Below are 14,800 nucleotides of genomic sequence, written 5' to 3' on the forward strand. Positions count from 1 at the left end.
TTTCTGCACAAAAGTCAAAGCATATTGCAGATTTTCGAATCCGCAACATGCTCATTCGGTTCTGGATGTTCACTTCAGATTTGACTCTTTTCAATGTTGAAGGGGTAAAATTTGCCACATTTCCGTCCTGTGTGGATCCAGTCTTATTGTCAGCAAATAGCAATTAAGGCATCTTTGTAATATATCTTTATTACCTATTGTTGTCACTTTTTTTTTACAGTATAAAAAAACCTGTTACTACATGGAAACCATCAACAAGCAGACTAGATGCTGTTAGTGGATCTTATTGTGATGTCATTTTTTTTCTGATTATGTGTTGAGTGAGTCTGGCTAATTAACTGATGTTTATTAACTCATTAATACTAAATAGTTTGACGGATACTTCACTCACAGAAGTACATCGATATGCAAAGCACTGTGCTTAAAGATTTAAATAGAACTTATACTCAAAGTACTAGAGACACATAATAAGAATATGTTGAACTGACATGGCCGTGCATCAATGTGAACAGTGTGGTTAGTTCAGATTCCCATTCAGTGACGGTAAGCAGAGTCGTTGAAAATGTAAAGGAATAGGAAAAGAACTAGAAAATTGCAGGTGGTGAGAAAGTGTAATAGATAATTATGTTCTTGAGAAATTATAGGAGTGTTATCCAACAGAGAAGTAATGTGGCTTGAAACTGTTCATTTTCAATTTGTTATGAAATTTAATACAATGTATTTTTGTAATTAAATTGACTTTTCTCTACCGTAAATCAGAACAGAGATCGTCAGCCATTTAACCATTGAAATATGATCATGAGCATCATTCATCTTGGAAATGGAGAGGAGACATATTAAACGTGGAGAAACAACATAAAAAAAAGGTTCCAAATGTTTGCTATAGACTACAAATGTTTTGGTGTGAAATTTGGCACTTCTCCAAGCCCAGAGAGGTTCACGTATCCAGTCACTGTTATCCCTTCACTTCAACCGATCTGTGAAGAAAATAGCTGGTCTACTGAAGAAAAATGTTTTCAGTGGACCAGCTAATATCATTATACGTTTGGAGGCTAAAATATATCTGCAATATTGTTATTATGTATGTTATAGCTATGGCAATGTGGGGCAATGCGTTGAGAAAATAGGGCCACCAAATTTGAGAGGTAAAGACCAAAAAATGAGTAATAACCTGTCCAAAATCGGTATAGTAAGAGGATATACTAGTGACAGATGACGATGTCTCCCTAGGGCAGGTGGCACACAAGTGGTGCCATGATGGATCATAATAAAAAAGGTTCCCTTTTTAATCATGTTAATAAATAAATGTAAAAATCCAATAATAATTTTGTTACTATTTTGATTACCACTTTACCTAGAAATTACACCAGTAACAATTACATGATTATAATGGGTTTATGATTTGTCGGCCCATTTCTCTGGGTTTATGTATGTGTAAAACACCTTTATCACTTGACATGCACAAGGGACAGACAATTCATCATGAGGAGGGGGGGGGCATAACTATAGGGGATGCAGAGGTTGGAGTCGCACCTAGACCCTGAAGTGTGAATTGGCCCAAAAGGGGATAGGAGCTTTAAATTGTGCCACTGGTCATGTCAGAGGAGAGCTTGTTACACACAATGTGTAAGTGCCACTTAAAACACCCTTATTCAGGGGCGGGACAAGGGGTAGGTATGTGGCCGCTCAGCGCATCTTTGAGGAAGAGGATGCAATTTATGGATTTAAAAACAGACAAACCCTAAGATAGATAAGGGGTGTAGCCAGTTGGGGAGCAGAAGCCAGTGGACCTACTACAGATATGTGGTAGGGTGGCCAGCCGGGTCTGCATTAAGAATTTTAAATGGAGAAGGGCAGTTGTGGAGTATGTACTATAAATAAGAACACTAAGGATTGATGGGGAAGAGGAGTGATAGGATGTTATTAAATCAATGATTGTCCATCCAACAGCTATAATGCTGAACTTTAGGGATTGAGAAGGGGGGTATATTCTGAATAAACTACCTTGGGCATCAAGAGAGCTTTTCCCGGTCCGGACCAAATCATGTGTGTCTCCCGTGCTATAACCTTTTACAAACCTGACTTTCTTTAATAATTATAGGAAAGGAGTAGAGTCTACGCTGCTACTGACAGTCATGTGATAAAAATTTTACATGGCGGCGTACTATGCCATAGAATGATCATAGGTCGAGAGTGGCACGTATTAGCGTACTGTAAATCACTTAATACTACAATATATCATTGTCTTTGCTCTTTGGGGAAAAGTTCTGATAGTTGGGAAAGGTTATATAGTGACTTCATGACGGGAATGTATGTGAAGTTCATTTATTTGTATCAATACAAGCCCATTTATGTAATTTCAGAATTTTTAGTATGTGTAAAGTACAATAGATAACTGATGTGTAAGTCTTCTGCACTTATGCCGCTTATTTGATAATGAAGCCCTGATATGGCATTTTCTGCAAATATATTAACAAAACCCGAAGCAAACGTTCGCTTCACACTAGGGCCAGATGGACTTGGGAGCTTAAGCACATCCACCCTTTTCCTTGCCAAGTAGAACATTGTGTTTCTAGCCACATGCCTCGTGGTCAGCTCTGCCAGTTGAACATTCTTCGGCAACGCCAGGCTGTAGTTGAGTGCAAAGGTCCATCTGCCACTACTGGACGAGTTATTGAAAATAGCCTTCCCCACCCGCCCTCTGCAGCCTTACTGTTCTCAAATACTAATGCCTTCTGCCCTTAACAGATGCCAGTAACCTCCAGGGCTACTCAGCATGATGCCAGTGTACAGACTTTTTCAGAATGCTGAATAATTTAACTCTTCCATTTCCACAAGGCACTAGCAATAAAAATAATATCAATGTTTCATTCTGGAATATAATAAGCTATGCGCTTAACATATTTCACACTTATGAAATTAATAAGCAGCTGAAATATAAGCTCATATAGTCACTGTAATTAGACACTAAAACGCTTTATTAAAGAAGCCGGATCATCTTTCCCATCTCAAAATCTTAGAGAATAGCCAAAACAAGCCAATAAATTAATAGTGGATAAAGTTAATGCAAAATTAAACATTTTTTTAATGTTTTTAATATGAACATTAGGCTTTTTTTTTCCAAGAATTTGAAGGAATATACAGTACTAATATGTATGGTTTGTTTCCAGAAGCCCCTTCCATTCTAAGATATAGTAGGATAATTATTCTATAAAAATTTAAATTACCCCATATTTTGTAAGGCAGAGGAAGCCAGCATGTTATTGGTTGTTGCTTCCTACTGTGTGACTCAGAAATGTACCCCAAAAAACATCAGGGGGTAGCAGATACAAATAGGACAGATATGCTTCAATGTACCAGCACTCAAATCCTTTGATTGCAAGGGTCATGAAAGATCAGTGACAATATATTCAGACTTTTCTCTGCATTAACAAAGGTATTTGCAATTTGCAAACCGTTCTAATAATGTTCACAATGCACACAATCATGTTCTCGGAAATAAAAAGCATTATGTTGAAACAGATATGCTTTGTTACCCTCCTATAAACAGTTTCAATTATTACGAGGCACTCATTCACTGAAGGGTGGTATAAGGAGATGGTTTATTTGATGTAATGTTATTATAGAAGGATATGGGTTTGCCACAGGGCATATTGAAGCGGTATGACGTGTTGTTAAAGAGGTGATTATATAGCAAAACACATTGGGTTATAATGTTTTATAAAGATGATTTACTCATAAAAATCTTCCTATTCTTGCTATGTTACATTTCTAACTTTTTATTTTTTACCACATTTAACTTTATTAATGTGAGCGTTTGCATGACTAAATCACAACCACTTACAAGGTCAAACCGGCCCACCACAGGGTCCTGCATTTTCCCAGGTTCTGATACAGGCACTAGCCACATCAGAGTTAGACAAGACTGTCTGAAGTGGACTGGAGATCATCACATCCCTCTAGGGTTTACTGTCTTTTTGGAACAACCTATTAGTCGTCATTTATAATATGGCTTTTGTGTTAACATGCACATAGTCTGTACAACTGTAGTTTGGGAGCTACGGAGCCATGGCACATTGGGGGAGGAGCAGCTTGACCGGATGGGGAGTCACTGCGCATGCGCCAAGAGGCGGAGTCCGGCAGAAGCGCCGGACGAAGGGAAGGTGAAGGAGCGTTTGGAGTGCTGTGAGGATGCCGATGGAGGAATGGATGGAGTGTGTGCGGGCGTTGGCGGCAGATCGTGGGCCTGCCTGGCTGGCGATGCAGGTGTCCGGGATGTGGTCTGCAGCAGTGGATTCGGGGCGGTCGGTGAAGATTTCCAGGTCACCTGTTTGTTTGAGCCCCAGCCACGTGAGGCCTACTTGGAAGCGCAGGAGCATGAACCCAGAGCGGCAGGCTGATGGGAGGAGACGTAGAATGTCAGGCAGTGAGGTGCGGCCGGAGTCAAGGCCAACGTCCGGACAGGGTCCTGTGAGGAGTGGCACGTCGCCCATCAGAGAAAGGTAAGTGGTTGCTGTGACTGCCGGGAAGGGCCCGGTCCGGCATCTCGTGGTTGGGGGTAGCCTGGCTGCATGTGATGGAGTGTCTGGTGGGGGTGGCGATCCGCCACCTGAAGTAACTGCACCCAATTCGGTAGTGAGGCCCATAGACGAGGATGGGTGGGCTCCGGAAGGGGCCTAGCGGCTTTAAGGAATCTCCGAGCACAGGATGATCGTTTGTCTGATGTACTCTCGTTTGCCCATAGGATGGAAGTGGGGACCGGACCGGCGAGCCAATCTGATGACAGATACCGGAGGTCAAGGACAAGGACGGTCAGCAGGGAGAGGATCGAGGAAGTAGTTTCATGGGTGCAGCGAACAGGCACAGCTCTGGAGGTTCGACTTGTTGGCGCCGTCTGGAGCACGCTGATAGAGAGGAATTGGGGAGGAGTGCTTCGGTGTATGGTCAGGAGACCTTATCACCTGTGCCGCAATGTGGTCGCTCAGCGCGGATGGACACCGCTGGGGAGAATCGTGGCGATCCGGGTCAACAGATCTTGGAGATGCAGATGGATCTTCAGATGTCGGAGAGCACTGGTAGACCAGGGGGTCGGGCTTCAGGAGGTGGAGGTGAGTGCTATGGGGCGTCTGGGGACTTAGTTAAGGTGTTAAGTGAAGTGAGGGATTTACTATTGTCCCGGAGTGTCTGCGCAGACCCGGCGGTTGATCCTGGGGTGGTGGGGGCATGGAGGTTGGTCCCGGGGTCGGTGCTTTTTTCCCCGGCGGGTAGCGAGGCGGATTGGGAGGAGTTCTTGTCTCGGGTCGGGAAATCTTCTTTAGTGGGGGCTGTGGACACCACGGCCTTGGGGGTGGGTCCTGTGGCGGACGTGTCCCAGAGGGGTTCTTATTTGGCTTTCTCAGGTCTTTTGGGGGCTCACCTGAAGACCGAGGTCTGGGAGAAGATTGAGAAGAGGGAGTACGTGGAACTTTTTTCGCTATTGCCATTGGACGAGTTCCCGGAAACCAAGGAAACTGACAGAGCAGAAAAGCAGAAGAAATGGGAGGAGGAGGAACGAAAACGTCGATACCGGAAGATTCCAAAAACTTTTGAGTGAGTGGGGGTCGAAATTCCCACATAGGTGTCTTTGTTTTTCTACGTGGAAGGTATCTGGGATGCTTGTAAGACTTATGGGGGTTTAGCGTGGTGGCGGTATGATGAACAATTTCGTCAACGTTTGGCGTCTTCCCTATCGATGAGGTGGGACCAATTGGACCTGCCGTTGTGGATGCGGTTGATGATGGCTCAGCGCCCATCCCACTTTCAGCCCGGGGCCGGTGGACAGTCCTCCACTCAAGCGGCGGTTAACAAGAAAGGAGTATGTTGGCCGTTTAACGACGGCCAATGTAAAGTTGGGGTGTCGTGTAAATTCTGACACGAATGCTCTGGGTGTGGGGGTTCACACCCCTTCTCCAGATGTTTTAAGCGCTCCGGAAAATGTCCGGGGGAGTTTGGAAAAGGGGATGACTCAGGTGAACCTCGGCGGGATGCTGCCGTGGTTAGGCCGGTACGGTAACAGACGGCATGCAACGTTATTGCAGGTTGGGTTTTCGGTGGGTTTTCAGTGGGTTTTCGGATTCCTGGTAGTGGGGGGCGTGTGGATTCGGGTGGTTCGGGTAATCTCAAATTGGCAGTTCAATTACCGGATGTGGTCAGAGCCAAACTGAGAGCAGAAGTGGCTTTGGGTCGGAGGGCGGGCCCCTTTTCATGCTCTTCTTTGGTGGATTTGAGGGTGTCCCCTTTGGGGGTGGTTCCAAAGAAGAAACCGGGGAAGTTTAGGATGATTCATCATCTTTCCTACCCTAGAGGGGCTTCGGTCAACGATGACATAGATAGGGAGCTATGTTCAGTGTCGTATGCGTCCTTTGATCGGGACGTTGATTTGCTTCGGGAGGCTGGCCAGGGGGCTTTGTTGGCCTTCTCCCGATTCATCCCGAGAGTCACCATCTTTTAGGCTGTTTTTTAAGGGCGCTTATTTTATGGATCTGTGCCTTCCAATGGGTTTTTCGTTGTCATGCTCCTACTTTGAGGTTTTTAGCACATTCGTGGAGTGGGTGGTTAAGCAATCATCAGGTTGTGATAGCATCATTCATTACCTTGATTAATTTTTATGCGTCGGGCCGGCGGGATCCGGCATTTGTCGTCACATTCTGGACACGCTGATGACTGATGCTCGGAAGTTTGGCATTTAGATGCTCGGAAGTTTGGCATTTAGATGGCGGAGGACAAGACGGTGCGTCCTGTTTCGTGTCTGACCTAATGGGGTTGGAATTGGATTCTGTAGCAGGAGTTTGTCATCTGCCAGATGATAAATTGTCAGATCTAAGATCCGAGATAGCGAAACTTCAAGGCCTCAAGAAAGTGAAGCTGCAGTCACTTCAATCGGTTTTGGGTAAGTTGAATTTTGCTTGCCGGGTCATTCCGATGGGGAGGATTTTTCGCAGACATTTGTGCAAGGCGACCTCGGAAGTGGCGGCTCCCCTCATTATGTACGAATCACCAAGGATCACCGGGAGGATCTTCAAGTTTGGGATGAATTTTTGGTATCTTGCAACGGGGTTTTGGTTTTTCAAGCAGGTTTGGTGGACTCAGTGGAGTTGGGTCTTCAGACTGATGCGTCCGGTAGTGTGGGCTTTGGAACTCTGCTAGGCACTAGGTGGTGCACGTCAAAATGGCCCTCGTCCTGGTCCGGTTCTTCTCTGTTGAGGAATTTGACCTTTTTGGAGCTGTTTCCGATTCTGAATGTTTGGGAGGAGGAATTCAGGAATAGGCGGGTGGTGTTTCTGTCAGACAACATGGGAGTAGTGCATGCGATAATAATTTGTCTTCTGGTTTTGACCCGGTGGCTCGTTTGTTGAGGGTGTTAGTGTTGCAATGTTTACGTTTGAATGTGCTGTTCCGGGCAAAACATGTGCCCGGGGTTTTGAACGTTGCAGCTGACGCCCTTTCCCGTTTTCAGTGGGCGTGCTTCCGGGAGGTGGTGCCAGAGGCTGAGGAGGTCGGATGCTCCTGCCCTCCCTGCCTGTGGTCCGTGGTCATTCCATGATGGACGACCTGCTGCGGAATTCTTTGGCACCTTCTACTTGGAAATTTTATTTCAAGGCCTGGGGTACATTTACGGCTTGGTAAAAGGAGTTTTGGAGTTCGGAAGGATGGCCGGAGTCTCTCGTGGATGCTCTTGATGCTTTTGTGGCTCACTTGGTCGAATTAGGGGTGTCGGCACCTGGTGTGGAGCGGAATTTGTCAGCCCTGGCCTTCCACTTTAAATTGGTGGCATGGGATGATGTAACCAAAGGATTTCAGATACGGCAGGCCCTGAAAGGGTTGAGGCGCCAAAAGAAGTCGGTGGACACCAGGAAAATGGACATGCGTTACCTCCGGGCATTCCAGGATCAACTACTACAAGCATTAGACTTGCAGAGGGTTCATCAAGCAGTGTACTATCCATTTCAGGTTAGATGCTCACCTCCTCCCCTCGGATTAGGCCAATGTTGCTTTTATAATTTCTCTCCTCTCCGGCAAACCCCTAGCATGGGCAAATCCCATCTTTGAACGAGAGGGTCCGGAATTTTCGTATCTGTCAATATTTCTAGGGACTTTCCGTACCGTGTTCGAGGAACCAGGTCGATCATCTTCTGCCGCTGCCTCACTGCTGACCCTCAAACAAGGGGAGTTGACTGTAGGGGAGTACACATCTCCTTCCGTACACTGGCGGCGGAGCTGGCATGGAATAATGAGGCCTTGGTGGCAACTTTCTAGCAAGGACTGTCTCCACACATCAAGGATGAGCTTGCAGCTCGTGACCTTCCTTCCACCCTCGATGCGTTTATCCTGTCGGCAACCCGGGTCGACGTGGGGATCCAGGAACATGCTCAGGAGGTTTTTCAGTAGAGACGGCCCTATAGACTGGCACCCACGTTCCAGAGACCCGTGCAGCCTTCTTAATTTGTTCCACCGGAAGAGCCAATGCAGGTGGACAGACTCAAATTGACCGATCAGGAGAAACAGCGCAGACACTCTTCAGGTCTGTGTCTGTATTGTGGCCACAAAGGCAATTTTGTGCGTCAATGTCCACAGAAGCCGGGAAACTCCGGCACCTGGGGTTGGTTGGTCTCCATCTGGCCACAGTTCCTCTGAAGAGACCCCTGTCAGACACCTCTGTGAATGGGCAACCACAACCCGATCCTATTCTGTCCATCTCGGAACCTTTGAGACTGCAAGTCGGCTTGACTTCGTCTACATGATCCAGTTCTCAACTGGAGTTCTGGAGAGATCCTCCAATGTGGATCCAAGTGTCTTCATCGCTGCCTGCCACAGGTTTGTCCTATTCTGCCTCCACTGCCTCAGTCACTCTCTAGACTACCCACGCATTATGCCAGCTTTGCATACATCTTTAGTAAAAGGCAGGCAGAGGTTCTTCCTTCCCATCATTCCTACGATTGTCCTATTGAACTGCTTCCTGACGTCTCACCCCCTCATGGACGGGTCTATCCTCTCTCCTTGCCAGAGACCCAGGCCATGTCGGCTTACATCAAGGAGAACCTTGAGAAGGAGTATATCCGGAAATCTTCTTCTCCGGCTGGAGCCGGATTTTTCTTTGTTAAAGAAAAAGATGGATCACTTCAACCATGTATCAATTACCGTTGCTTGAATCAGATTACGGTCAAAAACAAGTATTTCTTACCGCTAATCTCAGACCTCTTAGATCGAATTCGTGGAGAGAAGATTTTTACAATGCTGGATCTACGTGGGCATTATAACTTGATCCGGATCCATCAAGGTGACGAATATAAGACCGCATTCAACACCTGAGGCGGTCACTATGAGTATCTTGTGATGCGCTTTGGTCTGTGTAACACTCCAGCTGTATTTCAGAAATTTGTGAATTACATTTTCCGGGATCTTCTGTATGTCTGTGCGGTGGTATATTTGGATGGCATCCTGATCTATTCACCAGATCTGATGACACATCGGAAGCATGTTCACCAAGTCCTGTTGCGGTTAAAGGGGAATCGTCTATACGCAAAGCTCAAGAACTGCATGTTCGACAGGAACTCTTTGCCCTTCCTGGGCTACATTGTCTCCAATCGTGATGGATCCAGAGAAGGTGAAGTCCGTCTTAGAGTGGCCAAGTCCACAGGGCCTTCGGGCCATTCAGCGATTTCTGGGATTCGCACATTTTTACCGGCAGCTTATCTCAAACTTCTCGTCTCTGATTGCTCTAATCTCTGCTCTTAGTAAGAAGGGGGTGAATGCCAAGGTTTGGATCCCGGTGGCAGAGTCAGCATTTTCTAGTCTCAAGAGCGCCTTCACTTCAGCCTCAGTTCTTTATCATCCTGACGTGTCTCGACAGTTCTTACTATCTTACTAAAGGTAGATGCTTCTTCCGTTGGTGCTGGAGCACTACTATTTCAAAGAAACTCCAAGGGTAAGGCAGTGGTTTGTGGCTTCTTCTCTAAGTTGTTCCCTCCTGCAGAGCGCAACTACTCCATTGGGAGTTGGGAGCTACTGGCCGTCAAGTTGGCCTTGGAGGAATGGAGACATCTGCTGGAGGACGCTACTCACCCCATCATAATCTATACGGACCACAAGAATGTTACGTACCTTCAGTCTGTGCAACAATTAAATCCTCGTCAAGCCAGATGGTCGCTGTTTTTTTCCCGGTTCAAGTTCTCCTCCACTTCCGTCCTGCAGATGAAAATGTGTGGGCCGATGCTCTATCTCGGTCATTTGAGACGGCTGACACTGAGGAGACTCCCCAATATATCATAGATCCTTCCAGCACTATTGTCGTGAACTTGCTGCAAATTAAAGACATTCCCCTGGAAAGACTTTTGTTTGCCCTGCAGACAGGAAGAGGATTCTCCTCTGGGGACACAATTCCAAACTGGCTGTGCACTCGGGTGTTCATAAGACACGGGACTGTATATCTCGTCATTACTGGCGGCCAATGCTGCCTAGAGATGTTGTGGACTATGTTGCTTCTTGTACCAATTGTGCCCAAGACAAGTCCTCATATTCCAAGCGGGCCTGCTTCAGTCTCTGCCCATTCCTGATGGACCTTGGCAACACATTGCCATGGATTTTATCACCGACCTTCCCCGTTCTGCAGGTTGCACTACTCCCTGGGTCGTGGTGGATCACTTTTCTAAGATGGCACATTTCATCCCGCTAACTGGTCTTCCTTCTGCTCCTCGTCTGGCAAATCTATTCATACAGCATATCTTCCGTCTGCTTGGACTGCCCCTCCATATAGTGTTTGACTGAGGTTTACAAGTTACCTAAAAATTTTGGCGAGCCCTCTGTAAATTCCTTGATGTGAAGTTAGACTTTTCTTCTGCGTATCATCCTCAGTCTAGCGGTCAAGTTGAAAGAATGAATCAAATACTGGACAATTATCTTCATCATTTTATTTCTGTTCAACATGACAACAGGGTGCAGCTTCTTCCTTGGGCTGAGTTCTCCTACAACAACCACACGAGTGAATCTACTGCCTCTACCCTACTCTTCATTGTATATAGCCAACATCCACGTGTTCCTCTTCCAGTGCCTGCTAAATCTCAAGTACCTGCAGCTAACTCTTCATTTGGAGACTTTCCTCATGTCTGGTAGCAGATCAAGTCCTCTATCCTACAGTCGGTAGACTGCATGAAGAGAAATGCTGATAGAAAAAGAAGAAGGGCTCCTCAGTTTCTTCCCGGACCCAAACTCTCATTATCTTCAAAGAATATTAGTTTGAAAATCCGCTCTTACAAATTTGCCCCCAGATTTCTCTGTCCTTTTGTAGTTCTCCAGCAAGTCAATCCGATGTAATATAAACTATGGCTGCCTCCAACTCCCAAAATTCTCCAACTCCTTCCATGTCTCTCTCCTAAAGCCCGTAGTTCTGAATCGCTACATCAAATCCCCTGGTCCTATAACCTCCCCCAGTGGTGCTTCTGACATCTTCGAAGTCAAGGTAATTCTGGAATATAAGAAGATAGGAGGAAAAATCTTCTACCTGGTTGACTAGAAGGGGTTTGGTCCTGAGAAGAGAGCTTGGGAACCTGAAGATCTTAGGCCGGATTCACACAAGCGTGTGTGTTTTGCCCACGCTAAAAAAGCAGTGTTTTGCGTGCGCAAAAAAAACTTAACAGCTCCGTGTGTCATGATCATATGGTGCGCGACTGCGTGCTTTTTGCGCAGCCGCCATCATTATGACACTCCGTTTGTATGTTTGTAAACAGAAAAGCACGTGGTGCTTTTCTGTTTTCATTCATACTTTTCACTGCTGTTTCGCGAATCACACGTGTCCCACGGAAGTACTTCCGTGTGCTGCGCGTGATCCCCCCCCCCTTTGACTTCAATGGGTGCGTGATGCGCGAAATACGCACAAAGAACGGACATGTCATGAGTTTTACGCAGCGGACTCACACTGCGTAAAAATTACGGACTCTCTTCACGGCCTCATAGACTAATATAGGTCCATGCGAGGCGCGTGAGAATAACGCGAGTTGCGCGGACGAATTACACGTTCGTGTAAATAAGCCCTTAGTGAAACAGAGAGGAGTTGGTGGATGGATATAAATCTGCATCTGCCATAGATTTATATGCCATTTAGGGTCTATGGAAAGCTGGATGACAATCTCTATGTGCCACTGCTTCATTACTCCAATTACAAGTTTTCGTCCCATTTGCATATATCCTTCTTATAGTTAAGCCACCCTGGCAATCAACTGATCACTGTGTGTCCGGTTTATCTAACCTCTGGCAAAGAATCAGACTGCTTATTTCCCCTGCATCCGTCACTGCTGGAGAAATGTGATATTGCAAGACACCATCTTAAATTAATGGGACAAACATGTAATACATGATTGGATTGCGCCCACTAGAACAGGGACTACTCTTTGCGGTGGCTGTCTGCTCTGGGTCATAAAGGGAGTTCTTAATCGGGGTAACCACTCCATGATGTCCATCTGCCCTAATAGGATATTTGGAAGGGGTTCTCCATATGGAAAACCACTTTAATGCTTGTTAGATTTTGAAAAGCAGCATCTGTTAGGCCGAAAAATGGCTGAATAAAAGATTAAAGGGGTTCCCCGCTTTGAACAATCCCTACTTGTCAGAAGGATTCCTTGACAATAAACTAATCTCTGTTTGGATCTCCAGCGATCAGTTGTAAACTGTGGGGAAACTTGGCAGGAAGTGTTCAATTTCCCTGCAGCACCACCACAGGAGGGGAAATTCAGCATTACACAGTGCCCATACAAATCAATGGGTTGTCTGTGTAATCCAGGACAGGACATGTCCTCTAAAATGAGAGATGCTCTTTGTAATCACTCTCCATTCTGGCCAAGAAAGAGGATCCTGAACATGGATCCCCCTCTATTAACCCAGAATTCTCCAATAAAGTGTTTGAAAATGTTTTATCACAAAAATGAATCTCTGGGACTTATATTTCCATTTATTTTCTTTTTTGCATGTCAAAATGTTCTTTAATGTTAACTCTCTGTATCCTGGCTGATGAATCTGTCAGGAACCTCCCATTTCATACCTCTCTTACATTATATATAAATAATAGAAAATACCTTTGTTAAACTGGATCACTCCATATTTTAGGTTTATTGGCCCTGTAAGAGAATCATAAGAGCAATTCAACTGCTTGCACATTTCTCCCTTTAACAGAGATTTACAGAGCAGCAATTGGCAGTACAAGACGAAACGTACAAATGCCAATTAATTAAATAATTACTATAGAGCACTTACTTAAGTGAAATGTTAGACGTGCCTGTTATTTGCTGTTTGGCAGAGAATTACTGCATAAGTAGAGCCGTGACACAAATAAACTAGTTAAGATATTGAATCATACATAAACAATGATTGATAACCAGACGTGTGACATCATCACTTAACATAGCGCTGCTCATAATCTCCAGTATATACCAGACAAAAATATTCTTGGGATCGACAGACATTACAACGCAAGTACAGACTAAAATAAAGAATTTGTCCAGAACAAAAGGCTCACATATCAAGCAGTGCATGACAGAAAAGTTGTGATTTTTTTTAGAAAATATGGAATTCCGCATATTCCTGGCAGTTCCCCTGCTATTCAGATGCATAACTTGAAGCTCCTGCGACCAATGCAAAATGTGTAGTAGCCCCCCACCTGCCATGTGCCATTTATAATACGGACGTATTCTCATGTGGCAGAGGGGCCTTTGCATAGGGGCCCGGGTGTGACTGTTACCTATAGCTACCCCCCAGCTTATATATATTGGAGCAGACTTACTAAGACTGGCATTTCATACGCCTGCATTAGTCTGAAGTCCGCAGGAGTAAGATGCAACAAATTTATTAAGAGGAGCATGACTCCTGCCAAGCCCTTCCCCACTTTTTGAAATGTGATGTCAGCCACGTAAAAAAGAGAAAAAGGCAGAAATTTTGGTGCAAATTGTGTCTTTTCTACATTAGATATATATATATATATATATATATATATATATATATATATATATATATATATATGTATATATGAAAATAAATACTGGATATTTCATGTATATGAGCCTGAATAACGCCTGGGTCATATAAGTGCCATAGATCTCATTTAAACATCATGTAACAGTGAGGGAAGAAGACATAATTAAAAACAGCCATAGATTTTCTGCAACAGTAAACACACTCTCTGTTCAGCCTGTTTTTCACCCAAATATCTAGTATTGGGTATTTGAGACATTGTGGGTGTGTGTACCTTAATGTTCAATGTTGTAAGACTACTACAGACACATCTGCTTAGCACAGCATGTAGTTCCATATAAATGTCCCCCACACTACCTAGCCATAAAGAATGTCCTGCATTTGGTATAATTCAGGGAAATTTATGACGGCTTTAAGCAGGTTTGGTCACCGGGGAATAATTAACACTTCACAGTCCATCAGATTACTTAGATCCAGGCGCCATAGCAACCATTTGGCGGCTGTTCATTGCCATTAAAAGTTATTGCTGACAACCTTAACCATAGGCTGGATGATACAGGATGAGAAGCAAAATAGAGAATAAATTAAAGATCTGACATAGCTGAAGTGTGTACATGTCAGATCTTATAGAGAGAAAAACCGCACTAAAGCACTCAGGGACTACTCGGGATGAGTGAAGATGCTCTCAGACATGGGCCAGGATGAACAGAGAGTAAGGTGTCGATCATATACATGTCGGGGTGTAAACCTCTGCTCACTGAATAAGGCCTCACGCACACCGGCCTATTACGGCTCTGTAAAGACA

Source organism: Rhinoderma darwinii, chromosome 2 (genome assembly GCF_050947455.1).
Source record: "Rhinoderma darwinii isolate aRhiDar2 chromosome 2, aRhiDar2.hap1, whole genome shotgun sequence".
In the NCBI taxonomy this organism is placed as follows: Eukaryota; Metazoa; Chordata; class Amphibia; order Anura; family Rhinodermatidae; genus Rhinoderma; species Rhinoderma darwinii.